A 13708-nucleotide genomic window follows, 5' to 3' on the forward strand; every position below is an offset into this window, starting at 1 on the left:
TCAGTTTAAAAATGAATTAATACTATACTTGTCCACAAAAGAGTTTAAAATATAATATTCTACTGGCGATTTATGAACTTCTCTAAAACATGAAATAAAAACACCAATAATCTTTCTAATGTTCTGTCTTTCAGTTTCAAGCATAAATTCACATTCCACAATTTTACATACCAAAAGCTGATGTCGGAACTGGGCCTTCAGGAGGTAATAAATAGTATTCCAATAAAATCCAGTAATTTAAAAAATGAAATCAAACTAATTTAATGAAAATGATTTGTAGTTATATGAAATAGAGCTAAGTTATGGCACCTGTAGAGGTTAACAAGAAACGAGTTGTAACAGAAACTGGAATGATTAAATATCTACATCAATCCTTAGCCAAATGGGTCACATCCCAGAACCCTGTGAGGAATTAAGAAGGATAATTATTGATGGTTTGGCTGATGTTTTTCAGAACTACTCATGGGCAATTAGGGATGGGTAACAAATGCTGGCCTTGCCAATGATGGTCACATCTCATGAAGGAATAAAAGAACTTCATAACTACTGGACAAGTACTCAAAAATTAGAGGAAAGCAACGGCACTTTCAACATTTCAACAAAAAGGAATATAATCATTAGCATTCTTTCATCTACATAAGATGACAAACATGCAGCAAATCAAATCTGCTGGGTATGGGATAGTTTCATATGGTGCACTTTTGCTGATGGCTGAAGAGCCTAATCCATGAGAAACAGGTTCTGCTATAAGTGCTGCAAATGAAGTGATTCCAGGTGTTGTTGTTCTCAGTCTTGGTGCCTGTTGCTAAGCCGCTATGGCAATTGATCATCATGGTGGTGCACACCAGCCCACATTTGATGTTACCGTTTTCCTCTGTTGTCATCTAGTGTCTCTCAGACGCAAGAATCAATGGTTAGAGCCTTCATGTTACACTTGCAAGCATCCTTCTTCAATGATATCAATGGAGAACATGAAAAGGCTGTGCTTGTGGTAGACTGTGGCACTGCCAACCCTGGGGATTTGATCTTGTGTAGCACTGCTACAAGTGGCAGCATGTAATTTGATTTCTCCTGTCCCAAAGTTTTACCACAAACTCTTCACAACTTAAAAAAAATATTCATCTGGCTAACACTTCTCTTTTTCAGATAAATGAATTGTTGATTGTAGTGATGCATTATGGTACCACCTGATGCCAATTATCAAATGGCCAATAAAAGTATCACCTGGTCATCACAAGTCAGAATTTCTTGCTTGTGAACACACAAGCCAATTCAGTAAATCCAAAATTGTGTAAGAAGAGGAGCCTGCTATGATATTAACCATTCCCATTAGCCTGAAGAGTTTCAAAGGATAGCTTTCCATATAAAATAATATGAAGAAATTAGATGTTATGACATTTGTCACCTTGTCAAAGATCAATTCAAGGGAAAACTCAGCAGGTCTGGCAGCATCGGCGGAGAAGAAAAGAGTTGACGTTTCGAGTCCTCATGACCCTTCGAGTTCTGTCGAAGGGTCATGAGGACTCGAAACGTCAACTCTTTTCTTCTCCGCCGATGCTGCCAGACCTGCTGAGTTTTTCCAGGTAATTCCGTTTTTGTTTTAGATTTCCAGCATCCGCAGTTTTTTTGCTTTTATCAATTCAAGGGTATGGATTTTGCTTTTAGAGTTCCCTGTTCCAGGTTCAGATGATCTGCTTTGAACCTTTCTGAGAATTGTCAAATAGTGATACATGTTTGTTACTTCCTTGGCAATCTCTTTATTGATGGTTTGCCAATGAACATTTATGGATCCAGCACATTGCAAAGCCAGTCACTTAGTACTTTACATCTTTATATTTTTGTCGCAATGGTGGCCTGGTGGTTGGTGTCAAGTGTAACATCAGTAAAAAGGTTTTTTATTCTTATAAATCTTAATCTCACAAAAGTGACATTTTGACATGAAGGCAGGCCTTTTTGAAAACCTTCAAAACATCTTCATTAACATTTTCAGCAAATTCATTAGATGATGTTGTGGATGATGGTGGTGACCTGATACAGCTGCTTGATGACAGCACAATCTGCTGGCATAGCCAATCTATCTTCTTCACAGGGCAATACTGTTGAATAATATTGAAAGTCCATATTAAGACAGCAATGTTTGTGTTAACATGAGCAATTATAGTGTATTGATTGTAAAACATTTTCCTTCTCGCCTGAAAGCATTTGTTTCATGCTGGGGTACAATTCCACGGCACTGGCCACCCTTATTTTATAGCTTTCTTCATGTATAAACCTAGATTATGATTGCCTGTAGTTAATTTTACAAGACATCACAACTGAGTCGGATTCTGTTTCTTACAGCAGCGGTCATTGGATAGGAAACATTGCTGATAGTTTTTTCCCCACAAATTACCTATAGGGAGAAAAAGCCTGCTGCCCTTACCTAATATGACCTAGACGTGACCAACACCAATGTCATTGACTCTTAACTGCTGTCTGAAGTTGTCCAGCAAGTCTCTCAGCTGTATTAGACAGTACCACAAAGAATCACTTCCTCAGAACAATTCAAGATGGACAATAAATGCTGGCCTTCACACTGATGTCTACATCTGAAGAATGGATTACAAAATAGGAAAATATAAACTGCCAATAGCTAAAGTTTTAGGATAAGTACAAAATGTGGTCCTTTTTGTTTAAAATTAACATTGAGACAACTTTTGCCATCCACGTGTCTGAGGAGTTTGAACACAGCCCTATTGAGGAAGTACACACTTTCTACTTCAGCACATTGAGTATGTCTTCTGGTGATTCCAAAAAATGACATTTTGTTATTCCTTTATGAAAGATGATTTTACTTTGTTGCGTTTGTCTACTGATTACATAAACACATTTGTTCTTAGATGGATTAAAGGAAATGCCAGATACCATCTGGGCATAAATCACAGGCAAAAGAAAACTTGCCTAGCAACTTGAAGGGCAGAAATTTTTGCTCGGCGGGTGGGTGCATGCCCGACCGACTTGAGCGTGAAATGACGTGCGTTAATGTCAGCCGAGCATACCGATGTCAATGCGCAGTCATGCGATAGCTCAGTTGGCTCTGGCGTGCCGACAATTAAAAGGCCTGTTAAGCCCATTAAATTATCAATGGTTGGCAGGTGACGAAAAGGTTTTGGAAGCCTTATCCACGGGCGGGATGAGGTTTCCAAAAGCAAATAAAAATAAAATAAAAACTTTAATTTTTCATTAATAACATATCCCTGCTCATATTTTTGCCAAATTGGTTCAAGTTTAAGATTAATGCTGCTAAATCTCAGTATTCCAGCATTTGTGTTCCCTACTGTGCACTCAAATCTGTGATATGCCTGGTACTATAGTAAGCAATGAGACTTCCTCTACTATGCTAGTCTGTATCTTGAGATTTGTTGCTGGTGGGGAAGGGTATATGTCATGAAAACATTCACACTTCTGACCCAAAAGGCTTGAATTAATTATTAAGCATTAAAAATGCATTTCATGATTGAGGGAGAGAGAATAGACACATCTGCAAATTGGCATATTGTTTTGCAGATTACCAAGCACCATGCACTTTGCTTGCTCTTGAGTTGAGTTCCTTGGCCCTGAGACTAATGAACTTCAAGCCCCTTTGACTTTTATACCATGGCTATTAATTAATGTTGTCATGTTTGCTGACCCCTTGGGGAGGAATTAAAAAATTACAAATAAGACTGCAGCAACTAATGCAGCAATTTGCATTTATGCAGCAATGTTAATGTACGAAAACCATTCAAGCCACTCCAGAGGAGTGTCATCAAACAAAATGTGTTCTTGAGCCAGGTAAGGAGACATTAGGACAGGTGGCCAAAAACTTGGTCAGAAGTAGATTCTGAGGAGGGTCTTAAAAGAGGAGAGAGAAGTAGAGAAGCAGGGAGGTTCAGAGAGGGAATTCCAAAGTTTAGGGCCTTGGCAGCTGAAGGCACAGCTGACAATGGTGGAGCGATGAAAATCAGCGATGCACAAATTAATTTTAATTTGTGTGAACTTCAGTAACATAACAAAATACTCAGAGCTGTTTCACAGCTGTATGAAAAAAGAAATACTTATATTTACATAGCAGATTTCAGAACCACCAAACATCTCAAAGCACATTACAGCAAATGAAGTACTTCTGTAAAGTATGCAGTGGAATTTTCCGTCTCTGTTGGCGTCATGGCAGGCATGAGTGGACAAGATGGTGAGGAGGCCACAATTGGTTTCATGCTGTCGTGAAACCAGTTTACAATCGTCTATTCTGCCTGTCAATGGTGGACCACCATTCCCACCTCTGCATGTTAAGAATGTAATTTTAACACATTTGCATCTTATTATAAGCCCTGCTGGCCGGAATCATCCCCCGAAGTCAAAATTTACCGCCCATATCATCAGGAAAACACACTGGCCCAGAACACATCTTGCCAAGTGTGACATGCAGAAGCCAAGATTTACCATTAGAGCCTTGCTCACCTCACATTCGGGGAGCAAAAGACGCTGGAGCCCTACAGCAACCGGGCCCTGGAGGAAAATGTATATTGCATGCTGGTGGACATGGCTCTGCCGTGAAGCAGCTCACGAAAGGTGGCTGTTGATGTCTGGGGCTTGCTTTGGGACATCAGTGTCTAGGCCATGGACTGCTACAGATGATCGTTGAGGGTGTGGAGAGGAAGGTGTGGGTTTGACTAGGAGAGGAGTGTGTACCAGGGGTGAGTGAGGGTAGGAGGGGGTGAACGAAGTTGGTGGGGTGAGGTTGGGAGGTGAGGGGGAGTACGGGGGAGGAGGCTGTAATGTGGGAGAATGCGGCAACTGAGGAGGTAAGTGTAAGGAGACAGGAAGCCGTAAGAGAAGGAGTTTGGGGGTGGGGCAGGACTTCGGCAGGAGAAGGAGTCCGGGGGGGAGGAAGGAGTTTGGAGGGGGGCAGAGCTTTGAGGGGAGAGCGGAGTTCAGATTGGGGGAAGGAGTCCAAGGGGGGGATGGTTTGGCAATAAGGAGTAAGGGGGTGACGTCCGGGTGAACGTGCAAGGGTGGGGTCTGTGAAGTCGATGACTGCCTCCTGAGGGGTGAAATGAGTGGGGGTCATGGTAGCAGGGAATGGTGACAATGAGAGAGGGCAGTGAGTCATAGGGTGGGAGGATGAGGGTGCGATGGTAGCGGTAGAAGGGGTGGTGAGGATGGTTGGGATCTCGAGGCAGACATGGACCCTGGGAGTGGGAAGAAACAGGGCGGGGAGGTCAATGTGGATGGGGGAGGGATTCTTGGGACGATTGGGAATGTGCATGTTCACTTCAACATCCCTGAAAGAAAAGGGTTCTAGCCGGTGGATGACAGTGAGGAGGTGGAGGTGATGCCAGAGGGGTCAATAGTGATGGAGGAAAGGACACAGGTGACTGGAGGAGGGGAAAGGACAGGGGAGCTGAAAACATACTGCACTACAACCGTCTTGCAAAATCAAAAGTGAGCGGAGCCTCATGTTGGACGGGCACATGGGAGTACTATCATTGGATGGGCAGAGATGCAGGTCGGCTCAGATGGACAACTGAAAGCGAGCCCCAGCAGGCAGCACTGAAAATTCCCGGGACAGTGAAATGAGTGTGATGGAGGAAGGATCCTCATGCTTGGGATAGTGCTCTGAATGGCCCTGCCACACACATACTTCTCCCTCCAGATTCACTCGTGGGCCAGTTGTGTGCAGCTGAACTGCTGGGGGTGGAGGGGTGGGTGGACATGCGAAGCCTGTAAATGAAGCTGAAAGACACCATTACACATTATTCAGTGAAAGTGAATATACTTTCACATTATAAAGTGACAAAATGTGTACCTGTGCAACCACTTGTGATTTCCTTATCTTTGAGGTGCTGCTCTGACATCTGCAGGAGGGGTGGAGACAGCCTGTGCAATAGTTGTCCCTGTTGCCTCTGATGACTTCGGTGTGGGTCCTCTAGAGAGGCGAGGCCTTGAGGGCCCCTCTTGCTTTGGCTGTTCCCCTGCAGGCCAAGTGCTCCCTCTGAAATCACAGAGGACGAGGTTGAGGGGGGTCACAGGCAAAGGGGGGAGCGGACAGCCTCTGAGATTCCTGAGTCGATGGCTGAGGGGTGCCCAGCTGCCCTTCCTCTCTCTGGGCGCCTGAGGCCCCCAACCTTACTCGAGCATCTGGGATGACATCGAGGTGCCCTGTTTCCCTCTTGCGTTGCCACTCATGTCCATGTCACATGTCCACCCACCCCTTCATCCCCAGCAGTTCCGCAGGAACTCACCCATGGCTACCACGATGGAAGGTGGGTCTGTACACATCTCCAGGTTCTGCTGGACCAGGGTCTCCATGCCGTCCGCCATCCTTCCCATGGAGACCTCCATACACGCACACGTGGGCATCACTTTTTCAGAGAGCAGGCGGACGTACTCTCCCGACTCGTGTGCCATTCTGTTGAGGGCTTCCAACAGCTCTGTGTGATGTTCCCCTGCCTTTTGCTGACCCTCCATGATGAGTTGGAAGGCTGAATCCAGAGGCTCATCATCTGACAAGGGCCTCTCAGATGCCTCTTCCCCAGCAGTCCTCCGAGCACCAGGGAGCTCAGTTGAATCTGCCTCCTCCCGCTGCAGACATGTGTCTGTGCTGTCACCACCAGATTGTGAACCCAAGCTTGCTCTAGATCTAGGTACCACCAATGTGTGTGTCTCTGTGCTAGTGGAGGGTGTGGGTAAGTGCTGTGACGGGTCTTCCAGGCTGCTTATTTCCAGCTCTTCAGTGAAGGAGGTGCCCTCTTAGCTGGAGGTGAGAACCTGGATGGAGCTGAGGGACTGGCTGGCTGAGGGTGTCAGTCGCTTGTTCCCTGTGAACCAAAGTAGAGATGATTAGTGCCTGGCAGCTGACTTAAAAACAGGAGAACGAGCACACAGTTGCACTGAGAGATGGATGATGTGGTACAGGATCCTCACTTGGGTGTTTGCCATCGACCTCACTGTCCCCGCAGGCACGGTCCACGTCCTCACCAGTTAGCACGATGGCACGCTCCTCAAAGTGAGTGAGGGACCTAATGTAGGCCACTCCACCCCCGGTCTAGGACCTCTTCCTGCTGCTCTGAGCCAGCTTCTCCTGCATGAAAACAGATAGTGGGAGTGCAAGCAAGACACATGGCACTGTGTGGAATGTTTGTGTGGTGAGTGGAGCCATGGATGGGATGAGGACGCAAGCTCCAGAGGATATGAGCCTGATGGAGATGTGAGGGTGTGCATGAGAGTTAGTGGTTGGTTAGTCCTTGGGTTGTGAGATCCCTGTAGATGTGTGATGGTTTTGTGACTGTGTGAGTTGAGAGTGATGAGAAGATTGACTTACCTTGGCAGAACAGATGAGATCATTTATGGATGTCTTCTTTTGCATGACATTGGCGCTGACCACTGCTGCCACAGCATCCCATGCTGGATTGGTGACCTTGCTTGCTGGCCTTCACCCAGGGCAGTGGTAGAGGACATCGTGGTGGACCTACACTGCAACCAGTAGGCGCTCGAGGGTGATGTCGCTAAACCTTGGCAATCATCAGTTTGCAGCAGCTTCCTATCCCTTGAAGAGTTTAGCTCTTTGCAGGGCTGCGTTTAAATATAACACCCGGTGACACTGTCAGTGGGGCGGGCGAATCAGAGGAAGCCCTGCCAGCGACCCAGCATCTTTCCCGGGAATGCATGATTGATGAGGCGAGTTTGGGATGATGCGGCATGAAAACCCGCCCAACGGGTAAAACATCCTTTTTCTCACCCGATACCACACTTAGTGCAAATCTGGAAGAATTCTGCTCATTGTCATTGTTCAAATGTAGGAATTCAGGAATCTTATTGGGATTCTTAGTTTTGTGTTGTAAGGATATAAGCAACAAATCACTCATAAAGGCTTGTAGAAACACGTTATGGGTTCATTTATTTAGAACAGGCACATGAGAACATATAGTCATAGGTAGAAAGCTTGAAGACATCAGCAGCAGAGCTGTGTGTGTGTGTACTCTGCTCACAGCTAAAAGTGAAACAAAGACTGATCGCATGACTCTCTTCCCTAATATCATGCTGCCATTCCTTAAAGGCATATTACAACACTTAGCACTACTTCTAAGTTTCTTCCATTGTCATACATCATTGTATGATAAACATGCATTCTTTGCAAAGTTTAAGCCAAAGGGCTCACACATCAAGAAAGGCAACTTTTGGCATTTTTAAACATTTCAAAAATGATTCACTACTTTAGCTCAAAATGTCTTGCACTATGAGTACTGGATCTCCTTATAAAGTCATATTTTCCATATCAAATCCCCTCCAAAAATAGCTTAGTAGTGCAATTAAAATGACCTGGAATGCAGGTTGAAACATCATATTCTTTCCCACTTTTTTTTTCAATTTTAATCTCTCCAAGTTTGTGTCCTGGGAGATTTATTTTTTCAGTTGGATAGTCTAAGCTGCGGATGGCTTTTGCCTGAGTCATTTTGTTTTCAGGCTCCTACTTCACAACAACATTTGCTCCTCACACTAGTTCTTATTGCATGTGAGGAGAGTTCTGCTGCTTTATGGCAACCTCTTGGTTCAGCTGAGAACTGGCAAAACCCAGGAAATGAATACAGATGGCCTTGGACATCATTCAAGGACTGAATTCAAACCCAGGACCCTCCAGGGGGATGAAGATATCTCAAACCACACAGGCCTGGTACATGAGTAGGTATGCTGTATATGTTCATGGAAAAGGAAATATGTTTCAGTATGTGCATGAGTGAATATACTAAGCTTCATTTAAGTGTGAGGAATTTCTTGTGGTATAATTGGAACATTTGCAAAAGAGCTTACTTTACACAGGTTTAAAAAAAAAGAGGGCTGTGTTTTCCAAAAGTGTTTGCTGAGCTGGTAGAGCTTGTAAAATACTGATAATTCTCAAAAGAAGGAAACATGTATCTATTATAAAAAGTGATGGGAAGCAATTTTAGGCATATCCTAAATCTTTATTGACTGTGAGCGGCTGTAACATTCTGTTTCTGGGCATTTTATTCACAATACATGTGTTGCTGTCTTACCTGGAGAAAATATGGCGTAACTATGTGGCTCAGCTTTTAGTGTAATTATCATGTCTTGCTGTCAGGGAAGCTCATGCCATTAGCACTCTGAGATGGTTATAGGCATCAAGTGAATGTTTTTTTCCCCACTCAACTCATATTTTAGCATATCCAAGGAAAGTGAAAGGGTCAGCGAACAGCCCTTGTTACTTCAGCTTTTATTCCTTTTCAACCAGTGGAATATGATAGTGATTCAAATAAAAGTGATTTGAACAAAGCAAAATAAGGGGCAGAATCACCCTAGATTTGCACTAAGTGTGGTAGCGGGCAGGTAAAACGTCATTTTACCTGCCGGCCACTATGGCGGGTTTTCATGCCTTATCGTCCCAAACCCGCCACATTATTTATGCACCTCCAGGAACCATGCCATTTCCATGGTGAGCGGGCTCTCATTCACTCACCCACCATCACCTTGGCGCTTCATCAATCCAGCTGTGCACAGACATCTCAGTGTTTCTAGACCACGACTACCCCAAAGGCGACATGGCCCTGAAAGGCAAAAAGACTGCAGCTCCCCATTTCAGTGATGCATCACTGGAACACCTTTTGGATGCTGTGGAGACCCGCTGGGATGTCTTCTGGTCACAGGATGGGCAGCAACCTCACTAACACGGCTTGGGAGGCAGTGGTCAGCACCATCGCCTTCAAAAGAAGACAGCCAACCAGTGCCGCAGGATGATAAATGATCTCCTCTGTTCCGCCAGGGAAAGTCACGTTTCTCATCACTCTCAACTCACACACTCACAAACCCATCACACATCCACAGGGATCTCACTCACTGCTGGTTCATAGGACATCACCATTCACTCTCTCACACATACCTTCATTGTCCTCATCCCATCCATGGGACAATTCACCACCCACACAGGCCAGACATACATCATCTGGCCTGGCAGGTGTCCTGTTTACACTTTCTCCATCTCTGTTCATGCAGGACAAGCTGGCACACAACAACAGGGAGAGGTCACAGACCGGTGGAAGATTGCCTGAAATCAAGGTCCTCATGGACTTTGCAAACAGAGCCATCCAGCTGGCCAGTGAGAATCTGGGCCAGTCTTGTGCTGGCAGTGAGGTCGGCGGTGCCCGACCAGTGAGGGTCCAGCAGTGCAACATCCATCAGACAACCATGCTGTGAGAAATGTGCCCTGTTCCACAGGCCACTGCCATGCACTAATTATCTCCCCTTCCGCAGGCACATCTGGGAAACAGCCGATGGAGTCCTTGACCCAGGGGCCTCCAATCAAACTCTGAAGAAACCTCTGAAGAAGAATCAGAAGTCACTTTCCCCGAAGTCCCGCCACAGCGCTCACCCACACCTTCCACCAGCGCAGAGCCACACACCTGGGTGGGACCTAGCTTTAGAATAACCTCGGGATCACAATCTGGTGAACACATTGCACTGTCTGTTTTACAGCAGGCAGAGGCAGGGACCCCCCCTGGTGTCCAGCACTCGGAGGACTGCTGGAGGCCAGAAATTTGCTGGGTCCGAGTCAAGTGACGAGCCTCTGGACTCAGTCATGTCACAGTTGCTGGAGCTGCAAAGGCAAGCTCGGAAACATCAGGAAGGGATGTCCGCTGTGTCCTTCAGATTGCAAGGCACGATGGAGGAGTTTATCCATCTTCAGGCTGAGGTGATAGCACCGGCATGCCAGCACACTGAGGTCAACACTGATGGATAGAATGGCAGCCACCATGGAGACCTTGGTCCAGGACATTGCTCTTGCATTGCTGCGTGGGCTTAACCCCATCGCTGATGCCATAGTTGGCCTCCAACAGTGTGTATGCGAGAGGGGTGCTGGGCAGCTCGATCTCACTCCATCTACCCCTTCTCCTCAAGGAGTCAGCCTGGGGCCCTCGGGCACCCATAGGGAGGAGGATCAGTAGGTGCACACTTTGGGGCCATCCAACCAGGTGACTCCGAGAATGTCCGGCCCATCAGAATCCCTTCTCCCTGTGACCTCAGCAGCTCCACCACCACAGGCCAAGGAGGGTGCCAGTGCCGCATTGCAGGCTGAAAGTAGGCTGGAGCCCTCCAGGTCTTGGCCCTCCAGAGGACACCTGTCAAGGTCATCACAGACAGGGCGTTGCAGTCAGCAGACTGCCTCCACCCTCACTGTGGATGTCCGGGGAGGACCAAAACGTAGCAGCAGGGTTAGGAAAGTTAAGAAGATGTAGCTGCACAGCCTGAGCATGAGTGTTAATCACTTGTACATATTGTTCACTATTGTCAATAAACTCCCAAGAATGTCTCCCTGCCTATGGCTCCTTGTTCTGATGAACAGTGTTCTTGTCACTCAGATGTGAATCCTTTCTGCACAAGATAAAAGGCAGGTGGCTTAGTTTAGGGCCTCTCCCTTGTGCTCTGTATGGCCTTTTGTGTGTGATGGCCCAGCCTCACACTCCCTGGAAACATTACTGATGCCTGCATCTCAGTGTTGCTGGTCATTGCTGGCCCGCAACCCCCAACCCACACGAGTTGCCTCAACGGCTGGGCTGCCATTAACCCTAAACCCCCCCATGCCCCTCAAGCTTGAAGTCCAACAGGTGACTCTGGTGTGTGCTGCACAACGTTACTGTGTACTCACCTCTGAGTTTCTTCAAAGTGCAGCCTGTCAAATGAACTCTTTTCTATTGCTCTTGTGAAACACGTCGGTGTGCTTTCCCACCGACGTGGACAGATGATCCAGTGGGCAGGCCTAATAATATGTTGATGTATTACAATGAGGTTCCCGATGTCCTATGGTGGGTAACGCCATTGTGAAACCAATTGTGCCATATTGTCCGCTCATGCCACCGAAAATACCTGATGCCGGAGGGCACATAAAATTCCGCCCAAGGATATGTATTGTATATACGCAGAGGTATATGTAGTTGGTAGCTGAGAAAAAATACAATATTGTGAAGCATATTTTAAAAAGTGTTCAGTTCATTCTGTTTGAGCATATGGCTTCCTTAACAGTGCTAAAAATTATGCTGAAAATTGAGGGGTTGAATTTCTACAGGATTCTCCAGCTCATTTCCCGGATAATCATGGAAACACTGGGCCGGATTTTCAGTGCGGGGTCGGGAACCCAAAACTCGGATGAATTTTGGTCCCGACCCCAAGCCTCAATAGCGTTGCCCTCGCAACTCCACTTTTAAATTCAAAAAGCCTAAATGGCCAGGAGGTGAGCTTGGGGAATAACTAGAGGCTCCGAGCACCTCCAGGAGGCAGGAGCTGCCCAGCTGCTGCCAGTGTCAAAGGCTGATAATAGCCATGTTGGGAGCTATAGGTATCTTGCTGAAGAGAGCAGGAAGCTCCTAACAGGGCCAACAGTGCCCACAGCAATAAAAAGATCCATGAGGGAGAAAATGAAGGGTCAGCGCTCACAGTGGTACAAGTAGTTCCCTGAAAAAAACAAGTAGTTCCCTGAAGAATGAACTGTATTTGGTCCCGCAGTGAACTAACATGAAACAGACTGTTCAAGCTTGTTGCATTAAAGGTTGAACATTAGAATCACGAATGCACAGGTCCCTTAACCAGGTCCTTAAGGAGCTTAAGGGGCCATTAATTGGCATTGAATGTTTTTCCCATTCTCTCCCCCCATGCTCACCCTTTGAAAATCACAGACTCTCCTTGAGGCATTGGGATTCCAAGACAACCCCTGGAACTGTGAGCTTCAAGCCGTACCCACAGTCCTGACCCTGTGGCCCTTTAACAATCTGCCCCCCTGTATTTCTGGCACTTTTGCATTTCTTATGGGAGTAGATTGGGGGGTGGGGAGAGCAAAGCAAGGAGGGTGAGATCATGGGGTGGGAGGTGACGGAGAGGTCCTAGAGGGGAAAGACGGGAAGCGGAATAGATTGTGAAGTAGGGGGTGAGATGATGTGGTGTGGAGATTGTGCGAATGGGGGCAGGTTGCAGCAGGTTAGCTTGTTGGGCTTGCTGGACATGCCCTTGCTCCCCCTGGCCCATAAGCAGTGCTAGAAAAGAACTTACCTACTAGATTCAAAGATCATCACCTTTCTGTAGTTACCTGGCTGGCTATTATTATAATAATTAACCCACATATTGAAAGATTACTCACCCTCCACCAACAACCACCCCCACCCCCCACCAACCCCCTGGTTGAGACAGAAGGCAAGGTTATGTGGGACTGGAGTACAGAAGCAGAACTGAAGTAGCTCTATGCTTTGTGACACAGACCATCTGTCCACACAGTGAGTTCCAGCTCTTGGCCATGTCATTGGAACATATACTAATGCGCCAAGCATTTCCCCAAAGGAAGTGCAAAAATTGTTGGGTTGTTTCGATGATCTGTTGTAATGATGTTAATTAAGGGATAATTGTTGTCTGGGGACAACTCCCACCACCCCCACCCATCCATCCCCCCACCTCCCCCACTTTTCTTCGAAATAGTGCAATGGGATCTTTAATCTCCAGCTAAGAGGGAAAACAGGGCCTCAGTTTAACATTTCATCCCCACAATGCTGTGCTTCCTCAGAACTGCACAGGAATTGTGATACTCAAATGATTTAAAAGGGGAGGAACGTATCAAAGTGTAATAAAATAAAATACATGTTTGGATCTTTGTAAACATTCTAATAATTAAAAACAATTCTCAGGGACTTACTTT

General features: G+C 46.2%; 1 long non-coding RNA gene across 2 annotated transcripts in view; it reads right to left on the bottom strand.

The window, feature by feature from the left end:
• Positions 1–1988: 1988 nt before the first annotated feature.
• LOC121280527 overlaps positions 1989–13708 on the bottom strand; it is an 85933-nt gene continuing 74213 nt past the window's right edge. For both annotated transcript variants that reach the window (XR_005943631.1, XR_005943630.1), the window contains exon 5: positions 1989–2096. This is a non-coding gene — a long non-coding RNA (uncharacterized LOC121280527). The remainder of the gene's footprint in view (positions 2097–13708) is intronic.

This window comes from Carcharodon carcharias, chromosome 7 (genome assembly GCF_017639515.1).
Source record: "Carcharodon carcharias isolate sCarCar2 chromosome 7, sCarCar2.pri, whole genome shotgun sequence".
Classification (NCBI taxonomy): Eukaryota; Metazoa; Chordata; class Chondrichthyes; order Lamniformes; family Lamnidae; genus Carcharodon; species Carcharodon carcharias.